The sequence below is a fragment of the Canis aureus genome, chromosome 11 (assembly GCF_053574225.1).
Source record: "Canis aureus isolate CA01 chromosome 11, VMU_Caureus_v.1.0, whole genome shotgun sequence".
Classification (NCBI taxonomy): domain Eukaryota; kingdom Metazoa; phylum Chordata; class Mammalia; order Carnivora; family Canidae; genus Canis; species Canis aureus.
In genome coordinates, this window is record NC_135621.1 from 30,133,345 (window position 1) to 30,143,740 (window position 10,396).

The window sequence follows — 10,396 nt, forward strand, 5'->3', positions numbered from 1 at the left end:
AACACTGTCCTCTCTGAGCTCAGACTCCTCATCAGTACAGGGAGGGGATGGACCCCAGAGCCTCCAGATCCCGTGTAGGTCACTGATTTTGGCTCTCTCCTTCCTTGGGCTCCCCTCACACTGTCTTACTGGAATCCAGGGCCCCTGGTGCTTCCCCATTCTGTCTTGTGTGGGAGGAGGGGGTCCCCGGAACTCCAGAACTCCCCAGAAGGACGCTGGGACTGTCCAGCTAGGGCCACAACCTGCGTTTACCGCCCAGCCCTGGAGGCTGGAGAGCAGCAAGCATCGCCCTCTGGCGGCAGCTTCTGGGCTCGCACGTCACTGGGCCCGATGCATTTGAACTCCAGTGCGCTTGAAGCAATTATTGAGTGCCTTCTGTGTGCAGCGTCCTGAGCCAGGCACGTAGGAACGGCAGTGAGGTTAAAGAGGGAAGGAGTTCTGTATGTGGTGCTCTAGAATTCAGCCTACTTGTGCTATGAGTGAGCTCCTTATTCCTCCTGGGTCCCTGGTGTCCTCTCTACCGTGGGCATCACGGTAGAGGCAGTGCCTGTGGTTGTACCAGGGACTAAACAGCATCATGCATGGAGAGCGTGGCAGGCTCGCTCCTGGCCCAGGCTGCACTTAGAACACACGTGTGCTTGGTGCTTTTAAAGGAGGCACCCTCCAGAGGGGTACACTACTGTGTGTGGACACACCGACCTTGGGGTTTCTCCAGGCAAGGTGGCATTCAGAGGCAGAGGCCCCCCTTCCTAATGCTGGCCCTGCAGTGCTCCAGGCAGGAAGACAGGCTGTGCAGGTTCACCACAGAGTGACAGTGGCATTTCTGAGGAGGCAAGATTTCAAGGGCCTAAGGCTGGAGTGGGGGGCATCCAGGGCAGTGGAGACCTTGGGCCTGTGAGGCATCTCTTGCTCCCCAGGTAGCAGCTGGGCTGGCTGGCTCTGCCTGTCTCAGGTTTGCTTGAAGGAGGCTCACTTGTACCCAGGAGTGCTGGCTGGAACCGCCCCCCCCATGACTCCCCCACCCCCATGCACACCAGACCTGGAATGGGCTTGCTCCTCTGGATAGGAGTGCTCTCTTCATCACAGGGGGGGATTCAAGGGAGCCTGGGCACTCCAGGTGAGATGCTGTGGTGGGGAGTTGGGCCCCAGATGAGACTTGGACTTGGGGATGCGCATAAAGCTCCAGGTGTCTGCTTCGCCCACACAGGCCTCTTTACATCCGTGTTCATCCCCAGTGCTGCCCCTTTGCTCAGGCTGATCTCTGATCCTTGCTCTGTGTTAGCCATTTTTCTGCCTTCAAGGCCTGGCTCAAAGCTGCCTCCTCCCTGAGGCTTGCCCTGAAGAAGCAGCTGCCCAGGGAGTGGGTGAACATCTCATGCAGACTCTGGTTGTTGTTACTGCCTTCAGGCACGTGCCCTTTTCCCGGCTCCTCAACCAGACCCAGGACTCCTGGAGGCCAGGCTGTGTTGAGCACCTTTGGCAGCCACCATAAGTCCCAGCCCAGAGCTGGGCTGATACAGGAGCTTGACAAATCCTCCAGGCCGACTGCACGGCGTTCTTACCTGCTATGCCTGGAAAAGCACGATTCAGACTCTCCCTAGAGAGGTCTGGGTCAGAGAAATAGTGACAAGGCCAGAGGGCGTGCCGGAAAGCTGGAGTAGCGCACGCAGGGTAAGCACAGCACAGTCAGCAGGGCCTTGAGTTGCCAGGGCTCTCTCCTGGCAAAGGCAGTGGCAGCCTGGCAATTGGGAGCATGTCCTCTGGAGCCTGACGGCCTGAGTTCAAGCCCCAGCTCTGGCACTTACCACCCCATGGCCTTGGGCAAGATACTTCAGCTTCTGTACCTTGGTTTCCTCTTCCATAAAACAGGACCCCTCAGAGTCCCTCTCTGAAAGGGTTGTCATCAGGACTGAATGATTAACATGATGCCTCTCAAACTTCCTTCTTCATGCGAATCTCCTGGGGATTTGACTGAAATGCAGATTCTGACTCAGCAGGTCTGGGGTGGGGCCTGAGGTCCCGCATTTCCAACAAGCTCCTGGGGATGCCCCTGCTGTTGGAACTCAAACCAAACTTGGCGTATTTGGGGATTAATGCCTGAAGTGCTGAGAACAGGGCCTGGCCCATAGTAAGGGCTGGGAGAAATGTTCCGGGTGATGTTACCTGGCTCCGCTCAGGGAAGCATATAGCTTCTAGAAGTTTCTGCCCTTTCCATCTTTCATGCTGCTCTATTTTCTGGTCGGTGAGGCACCTTTGAGCAGGCTATTCTGAACCGCCTCGGTGGTCTGTGCTCTGGGCCTTGAGGAGGGACAGGTGTTGGGGGCCAGGCAGAGGATGATCTTAGGAGACACTAGAGAAGAGAAACAGGAAAGGGAGCCGGTATAGAGCAGGGGCTCTCTTGGCTCACTCACCGGAGTGTCCGGGCTTTCTCTGGTGTGAACTTCACAGCCTAAACCACACACCTCACAGCTTCCCCCGCCCTGCCGCACCTCTCTGCCACCTCCGTGCCTGCCACCCCTGCTTCCTGCGGGAAAGGCACAGGGGACCTCAGCCAGGTTGCCAGCAGCTCTTCGGGGCTGGAACCGCAGGCCTGAAGCCATTGGCCACATCCTCCTGATTGCAGCGGCCCAAGGCTCTTTCCTCTCCCTGACCCGAACCCCCTCCCTACCCTGTTGGCCTGTGGCCACCAGGCCTAGTTTGATCCCTGAGCCCTGGCTCTGGGGACCAGTGAAGCTGGGCTTCCAGGTCCTTCTGGGTTGGTGGAGGAGGCTGGGGGTGGGTGACTGCAGGGGGGGGCGGGCAGGGGTTGTAGGGGAAGTGTCATGTCCGGAGGCCTGGTGGCCGAGTGTCCGACGTGAGCTGCCTTTCCCAGCATAGCCTCATTCGTGGTCTCTGTCGTCCACCTCCGAGCCAGTCTCAGGGGGCGTCTGTCTCAACGACCTGTGAACAGTGTTCTGGGAACACGAATCATTCATCAGTTAGGAGTGAGTGAGGGGCCCCCCAGCTGGTGCAACTGGCTGCCTCTGGGGAGCAGGGCAAAGCCCTGAGGAATTGAATGAGCTAGTCAGGGCCCTCCCCAGGCCTCACCCTGAAAGAAAGAGCGAAAGAGCAGCTTGGCCTGGGGCCCCTTACCCTCTGTGGCTTTCAGGTTGGCTCATGAGTGCCTGGAGGCCCATGAGGTCAAGGTCACTGGTTCAAGCCTCACAGGGGGGATGGAGGGGAGCTTCCCTCCTTTCCACTCAGGCAACCCTGACCCTGCCTGGTTCTCTCCTAGATGGCAGGGGAGGCCTCTGGGTGAGTCTGCAAAGCACCCTCATGCCTGAGAGCTGAAGAGAGCCCCATTTACCCTGAGGGAGGTAAGGTGCCCGGGTCAGAGTCCTCCAATTAGAGGATGCCTTTCCTGGAAGAGCCTTCAGGATCATGGGACCAGATCCCACCCCTGCAGGGCTGAGAAGGCTGAGCCCAAAGAAAGGAGGCCCTGGCACTTGTGACTTTTGCTGGCTCAGCATCTCTCTGCGGGGGGTGGGGAGGGTGAGGGGGGGTGGGGGGGTGGTGCTGGGGGGCGCGCCCTGTTCCTGGGAACAGCACCCCATTTCTCTTTGGAAATCTACCTTCCTACATTAGATGAGGTCCTGGTCAAGTTGTCAACCAAAGTACCCCAACCTCTCCAGCCAGGGGGTGGGTGTTTGGCCCCATGTAGCCGATGAGACTAGGAATTCTAGTGGAATGAACCAGGAAACATCTAGAGGTTGGCACTCTGAAGGGTCTTTGCAGCTCCACTCTTGCAGCTGCTCTGGAGTCTGACACCACCACCACCCTGAGGTCTGGGTCATCAGCTGTTTCCAGAACCTGTAAACCACCCTAGATTCTTCTGGCTAGTTCTGTTTGGGTCAGGTCAGCCACAGCCTGTTCCTGTGGCCCAGAGCCAGGGAACAACGGCTACTGCTGGGAGGGACATGTGAGTAGTGAGCTGGTGGTACCGTTGGGCCTTGAACCCAGGTGTCTAAATTCCCAGCCAGCTCTCAAGTCCCCTGGGAGGAGCCTCCGGCCGAGAGGAGCGGCAGGACCGAAATGACGTGGAACCCAAAAGAAGAAATGAATATTCTTAGCTGTGGAGTTGGGTGGGGGAGGTTGGTGGCTTGGCCACTGAGCAAGGCGTGAGGAGGCATGTGGAAACTGGACAGGTAGGGGGGCTGCTTGGGGTCCCCTGGAGGGGCTCCCCGTGGCACTGACTACATGCCCTGGCCCTGCCCCACGTGCCCAGCATGTGGCTGGACGCCGCTGCTTCGCGGGGCCGATGAGGGGTGCGGGGCCTCCCGGGGAGCAAGCACTGGGTAAACAGAGCATGTGCTGACCTGGTTCAGACAAGCCCGAGGTGGGTTAGTGACTCCGTGTGGTGGGAGGACCCACAACGAGGCCATGTCTAACTCACTGCGAAAGCGAAACCAGCCACCCACCAAACACGGGGGCCCCTGCTAGTTCTGAAAGCTCCGCAGCCTGTCTCTTTATTAACCAGCACCCAAAGTGGAAACCAGTCAGTGGGACAGATTCAAGTTCAGCCAGCCAACTAGGATGTGCATAGGGGCCTCACTAGACCTTGACAGGCAGGCCTTCAACCACATAGCCAGCCAGGAGGTAGCCCGCTGTAAACCCCCTTTTTAGGGTCACCTACCCCTTGACTTCATGAGGCAGCAAGAGGTTTTGTCTCAGGCCCTTCTGAAGTATCCCCTGAGACCCCGGATGCTCAGCTGGCTGCAGGGCCTATGTCACAGCAACGACCCCAGTCCAATGGTCCCAGCAGAGAAAACTGTGGGGCAGGCACACTTCTCATGTCCTTTTTTTAAAAAATATTTTAATTTATTTATTCATGAGAGACACACAGAGAGAGAGAGAGAGAGAGAGGCAGAGACACAGGCAGAGGGAGAAGCAGGCTCCCTGTGGGGAGCCCGATGCGGGACTTGATCCCAGGACCCCAGGATTACACCCTGAGCTGAAGGCAGATGCTCAACCACTGAGCCACCCAGGTGTCCCTGCTTCTGATGTCCTACCACCCAATTCCCACCTTGCTGTCTCCCAGGCTGACCAGCTGTTGCCAAAGGGGGTGGGGTGGCAATGAAGGACAGCTTCCGACCTTAAATCTGTGTGCTAAGGGATTGTCCCTCCACGCGTGACAAAAACACCTGTTGCAAGCCACAGAAGCCGGCCTGGCCTCCTTTCACTAGAAGAGGGATTTATTTAGGATATTCTGAAGCTCGGGGACCTCTGGAAGGACAGACAGATTAGGCTTGGAGGGGTGCCCCACGTGGGATGTGCCATGCCGACGCGCCCCTTCCCCGGCCTCCTGGGGTCCTTTGCCTCCTGAAGGGCAGCCCTGGCTCCCGAACCGAAGTCTGCAGCGGAACTCCACACTGGAGAAGCCTGCTCGTGTGCTCACCACCCCTGCTGCAAGGGAAGCTGGGTAAGTAATACTTTGGCTGGTTGCTTGGGACGTGAGACTCCCAGAGAAGCAAACACCTCCAACACAGGAAAGGTTTGCAGAGCTGCTCTGTGACCACGATGGAAGATAAATATCCGGCCAGCGCCCGAGAAGAAACGCCCCCGACGGAGGGTCCTGCATCAGCCCTGGCCTCAGCCTCCCCGCCCACAAATGCCCCTTCCTGTGTTGTTTTCTGAGGCAGACCTGGGGGTGGGGTGGGTGGGGTGGGTGGGGTATGTGTTTTCTGTTAGAATCGATGGCCAGTATTTGAAATGAGAGGATTTCACATGTTTTTAAGTCCCAGTGTTGAGTGTCCCTTGAAAAGGGGCATTTGGGGGCAGAATGGAGCCAATGTCCTGCAGGGGATGGAGTTCGGGGGTTGCACTGGTCTCCCCGCCAGCCTCCCGCCTGGGCCTCTCCCCTGCAGACTCCTGCCCAAGGGCGGCCCCAAACCCACTGTGAGGGAGATTCCCGCCTCGAGTGACGGTGCCAGTGCTCGAGGTCAGAGGCCAACACGGTGGGGTGTGTTTCAGTCCATTGCTGATCATCTAGAGCCACCATCTGGGCCGTGATGCCCTCACAGTGGAGTTGGGGCCGCCCTTGCCCTGTGCCTCCAAGCCTGTCTACCTAGGAACGATGCCAGAGGATCCTGTTTTCTTTTCTTTTTTTTTTTTTTTAAGGTTTTATTTATTTATTCATGAGAGACACACACACAGAGAGGCAGAGACACAGGCAGAGGGAGAAGCAGGCTCCCTGTGGAGAGCCCGATGTGAGACTCGATCCTGGGACTCCGGGATCATGACCTGAGGTGAAGGCAGACGCTCTATCACTGAGCCACCCAGGTGTCCCAAGGGGATCCTATTTTCAACCTGGTGGCATGCTTGTGTGACTACACAGTGGGGAAGGGTTAGGGCGCCACTGGAAGAACGACAGGGACCCTGGCACCACCGTGCTTCCCTGAGCACTACCCACAGGAGCCTTTCTCCATGAATCCTTGTCACTGGCCCAGCACCTCTAGAGGCTTTGCACCTGCCCAGAATTTTCCTTCCTCAGGCTCAGCTCAGCCCCTTTCTTCCAGGGACATAACCCGTGGGTTTTCTGTATCCCTCCATGTCCTGTGTCAGGATCTGCCAACGTAGAGTTGCCTCTCTTCTCTTAGTGCTGCCTCATTGGGATTCTTGAGGTGGCAATGAGAGAGACATGCCAGGATGCCAAGGGGCAGGGACGAGGGGAAGACTTTACAGCCTCTCAATGCGACGCAGGGCCAGGTCTGGCCCACCTTGCACCTGCCCACAGCCAGAAGCTGGCATCCTCACTGCCTGGGGGTCCCTTGTTCTCCGGGATTCCTGGCCCTGGAGCCGGCTTGACTGGGGACACAATTCCAGAGCTGGGGCCAATTTCTGACCCCATCTGACTGCTTTCCTCCTAGCAGACGTCGTAGGCAGTGGTGACAGCCAGGCACAGCCTCCATAGAGGGGCCTTTGTGTTTTTTTTTTCCGATTCCTTAATAAAAACACCAAGAAAAAAAAAGCAAGCAAGCATAACTTCTAGGTTGAGAGGAACTTCTCACAGACATTGCAAACCTCACACATTCTCTTTCCTCCGTGCAACACCTAGATTGTCTTCTGAGAAAGATCACAGATCTTGGTGAAACCTGCCTAAGAAAAAGCGAAAGGATTCTTTTCTACCTGTTTCCCACGGGAAAGGGGGAGACCATTGCAGGTACTGGTAGAGGGTCTTCGGCGCTCTCCTGACTGGTCCCCGTCACGGAGATGGGGGCTAAGAGTCGCGATGACTGTGGACACAGAGCTTCTCTCCGGGGCTCCTTCAGCACAGGGAGCTGGTCCCACAGGCCTGGAGACTCGAGGATATTTTCAGGTTCCTCGGGAGACGTTAGAAATGATCAGGGGTAGGAGGACTGGTACTCGGGGAGCTCCGAGAGGAGCTCTGTCCCCCACAAAGGGTCCTCTACTTTTTATTTTATATTTTGTTCTAAATTTTATTTATTTTCTTAAGTAGGTATCATGTTCCCAGAAAACGAAGATCAACGTGCCCAAAAGATCATTCAGGAAGATTCCTCCCCTTCCTCCCCACCCTGGGTCTCCCAGCTCCCCTCCCTGAAGGAAAAACACTGCTACCAGTCTCTAGAAATCTTTTCTAGAGCAACTTAGTGCATGGACACGCTAGTTCACAGACCTGCCCACACATATACCCTCGCACACACGCACACACTTAGCCTTATGCACGCACACACACACCATCTTCACAAATGCATACACTCACACACCCACACCCTTCTCCCACACATAGGTGTACCCTCCCACCCAGCACATGCTCACGACGCGTGTGCTCACGCCTACTCTCCATCACACCTTCGCATGCACCCTTATGGACGTACATGTGCGCATACGTGCACACACTCGCATAGGCTGGCTCTCATGCACATCGGCACCCCCCACACACTTGCACACCCCTTTTCACATTCACACACTCACATTTGCCCCCTCTGTACGGGTCATGGCACATCACACGCTTCATTCTGAATTTGGCTTTGGTTCGCTCCACCGTGTGCCTTGGGGACTGTTCCGTGTTGGGAGCAGAAAGCTGCCCGCTTCCGTTTTGTCTTTGGCTGCGCTGCATTCCACCCTGTGGATGGTCCTTGATTGACTTACCAGTCGTGCTCTGCTGATGCACGTTTTGCAGCTGCTTCCAGTCTTGGCACACACGTTTCCTACGTGGGCACGCTTCTCTCTGCAGGACGAGCCTGAGACATACCCCTGCTGGGTCATGGGCCGGAGCTGTTGCTGGATGTCATCAAACCGCCCCCCAGGGAGGCTGTGCCACTTGGAGCACCCACTCCCTTCAAAACCATGCTGATTACAAACCTTTGGAAACTTCAAACACGTTACTCCCCGTGTTCTTTTTAATTTGTATCTTCTGGAATCTTCTTTGTATTAATAAGAATTGGAAACTTTGAGACTTTTTTTTCCTTCCTTCCCTGCATCTTGACACATCCTGTATGCCAGGTGATTTCTAGACTCTGGAGCTGTCCAAATGAGTCACATATAGTTCCTGCTGCCGGAGGCTCCTAGTGTAGACATGTAAACAGCCATGACACAAGAGGCAATTGCCTGTGTGTGCATAGAAGCCGCCCTGGCTAGGTGGGGGAGCAGAGAAGGACTGGCTTTAAATTGGGGAGCTGAGTCAGTCTGGGACGAGTAAGCTGGGAATGGAATGACCAACTTTCTCCCAGCCTTAGCACAGGAGGTCCATGTCCTGAAACCCCTTCAGGCCCACACAGAGTGGGACAGCTAGTTCCCCTGGAGCAGTCCTGACGAGGAAGCAGAATAAAGAATGACTTTCTTTCTTTCAAGATTTTATCTATTTATTTGAGAGAGAGAGAGAGCACAAGCAGGGGGAGAGGGAGAGGGAGAGGGAGAAGCAGGCTCCCCCGCAGGGCAGGAAGCCCCTCACAGGACTCAATCCCAGGACCCCAGGACCATGACCTGGGCGGCAGGCAGATGCTTAATGACTGAGCCACCCTGGCGCCCCAGGAATGACTTTCTATGTGAAAGGCATGGTTTGCACAAGACGTGAGCTGCTTGGGGTACTGGGTGTTGGAGGGGCCGGTGAACCACCCGCTCACAGGAGAACACGAAAGAACATGCATATCAGATCTGGAGCCTGGGAGGCCGACAAAGTGACTGTGGCAAAGCAGGATCAGGGAGGGTGGTGGCTTATGAGGCTGGGGGAGGTGTTGAGGAAGAGGAAGTCAGAAGACCCCATATGTGCTTGCCCTGTGGTGCCTTCAAAAGTGGGGTCCCCCAGGCAGTTGAGCTGCGGAGCCTGTGCCTTGCAAGCTGAGGGTGCGGGGAGGTTGGTTTGCAGTGAGCACTGTGAAGATGCGTTGGGAGTGGCGGTGGGGGTGGGAGCAGGGAAAGGAGAGGCAGTTAGAGGGACCAGCGTTCGATGCACCTGGCGGTTTGGTGCTGGGAAGGGAGGAGGCCAGCTCAGGAAGCAGGCTAGTCCAACCCCCAGGAGTCCTCCGTGGGCTCTGTCTGGCCCTGGCCATTAGAGAAGCTTCTGGATTCCTCTTCGGAATACCTCGGAGAATCTGATGGATATGCTCCATCGGACACACCCCAGTTCTATTCCTGGCTCGGTCACATTCTGTCACATGACCCCTGAGCCTCAGTTTCCTTGCCTGCAAATGGAGAGGAAGGGGCTGGCTCTGCGGAGAGCAGGAGGGGCTGTGTGCATGGCTGAGCGGGGGAGCTGCCCGACCAGGGCCGGAGGGAAGGTTCAGAGATGGAGGCGGAGCTGCTCCTGCGGGGCTTCGAGGCCAAGATGAAGAGTCCAGTTCTGATCGGGAAGGCCCTGGGAACTACTGGAGGCTTCATAGGGCCAGCTGCCAAGAGGTGGCCTGACTGGGCTTTGGGCAAGATCGTCCCGGCTGCTGAGTGGAGAACGGGCTGGAGGGGTCAGGAGTGGAAACGGGGGTGGGAGGCAGTCAGATGGCTTCTGTGGACCTGGCTCAGGGGCAGGTGAGGGCCGCTGGGACCGGGTTGAGGGCAGAACAGAGCCACCTGCCCCCCACCTGCTCGGCCTGCCCGCTCAGCCCTCACCTGGCTTCGACACCTAGCTCGGGCACCTGGGGCACCTTTGCTGTCAGTCGGGGTGAAGCCCACTGACAGCTGAGGCGAGCACCTCCAACCCCCAGCCCTTCCCTTCTTGCTCCTGTTACAGTTCAGTGTGGTTTGTCTGGGGCGTGGGGAGCAGGGCCTTCAGCTGCCAGCTAGGGCTTCACATCCTCTGGTGCATTCTTGTAGGAGACGGGGAGAGGGAGGAGGGAGAGAGGGGGGAAGAGGAGGGGGTAAGGGGGAGATGGAGAGAGGGGAGACAGGGAGAGGGAGAGGGAGG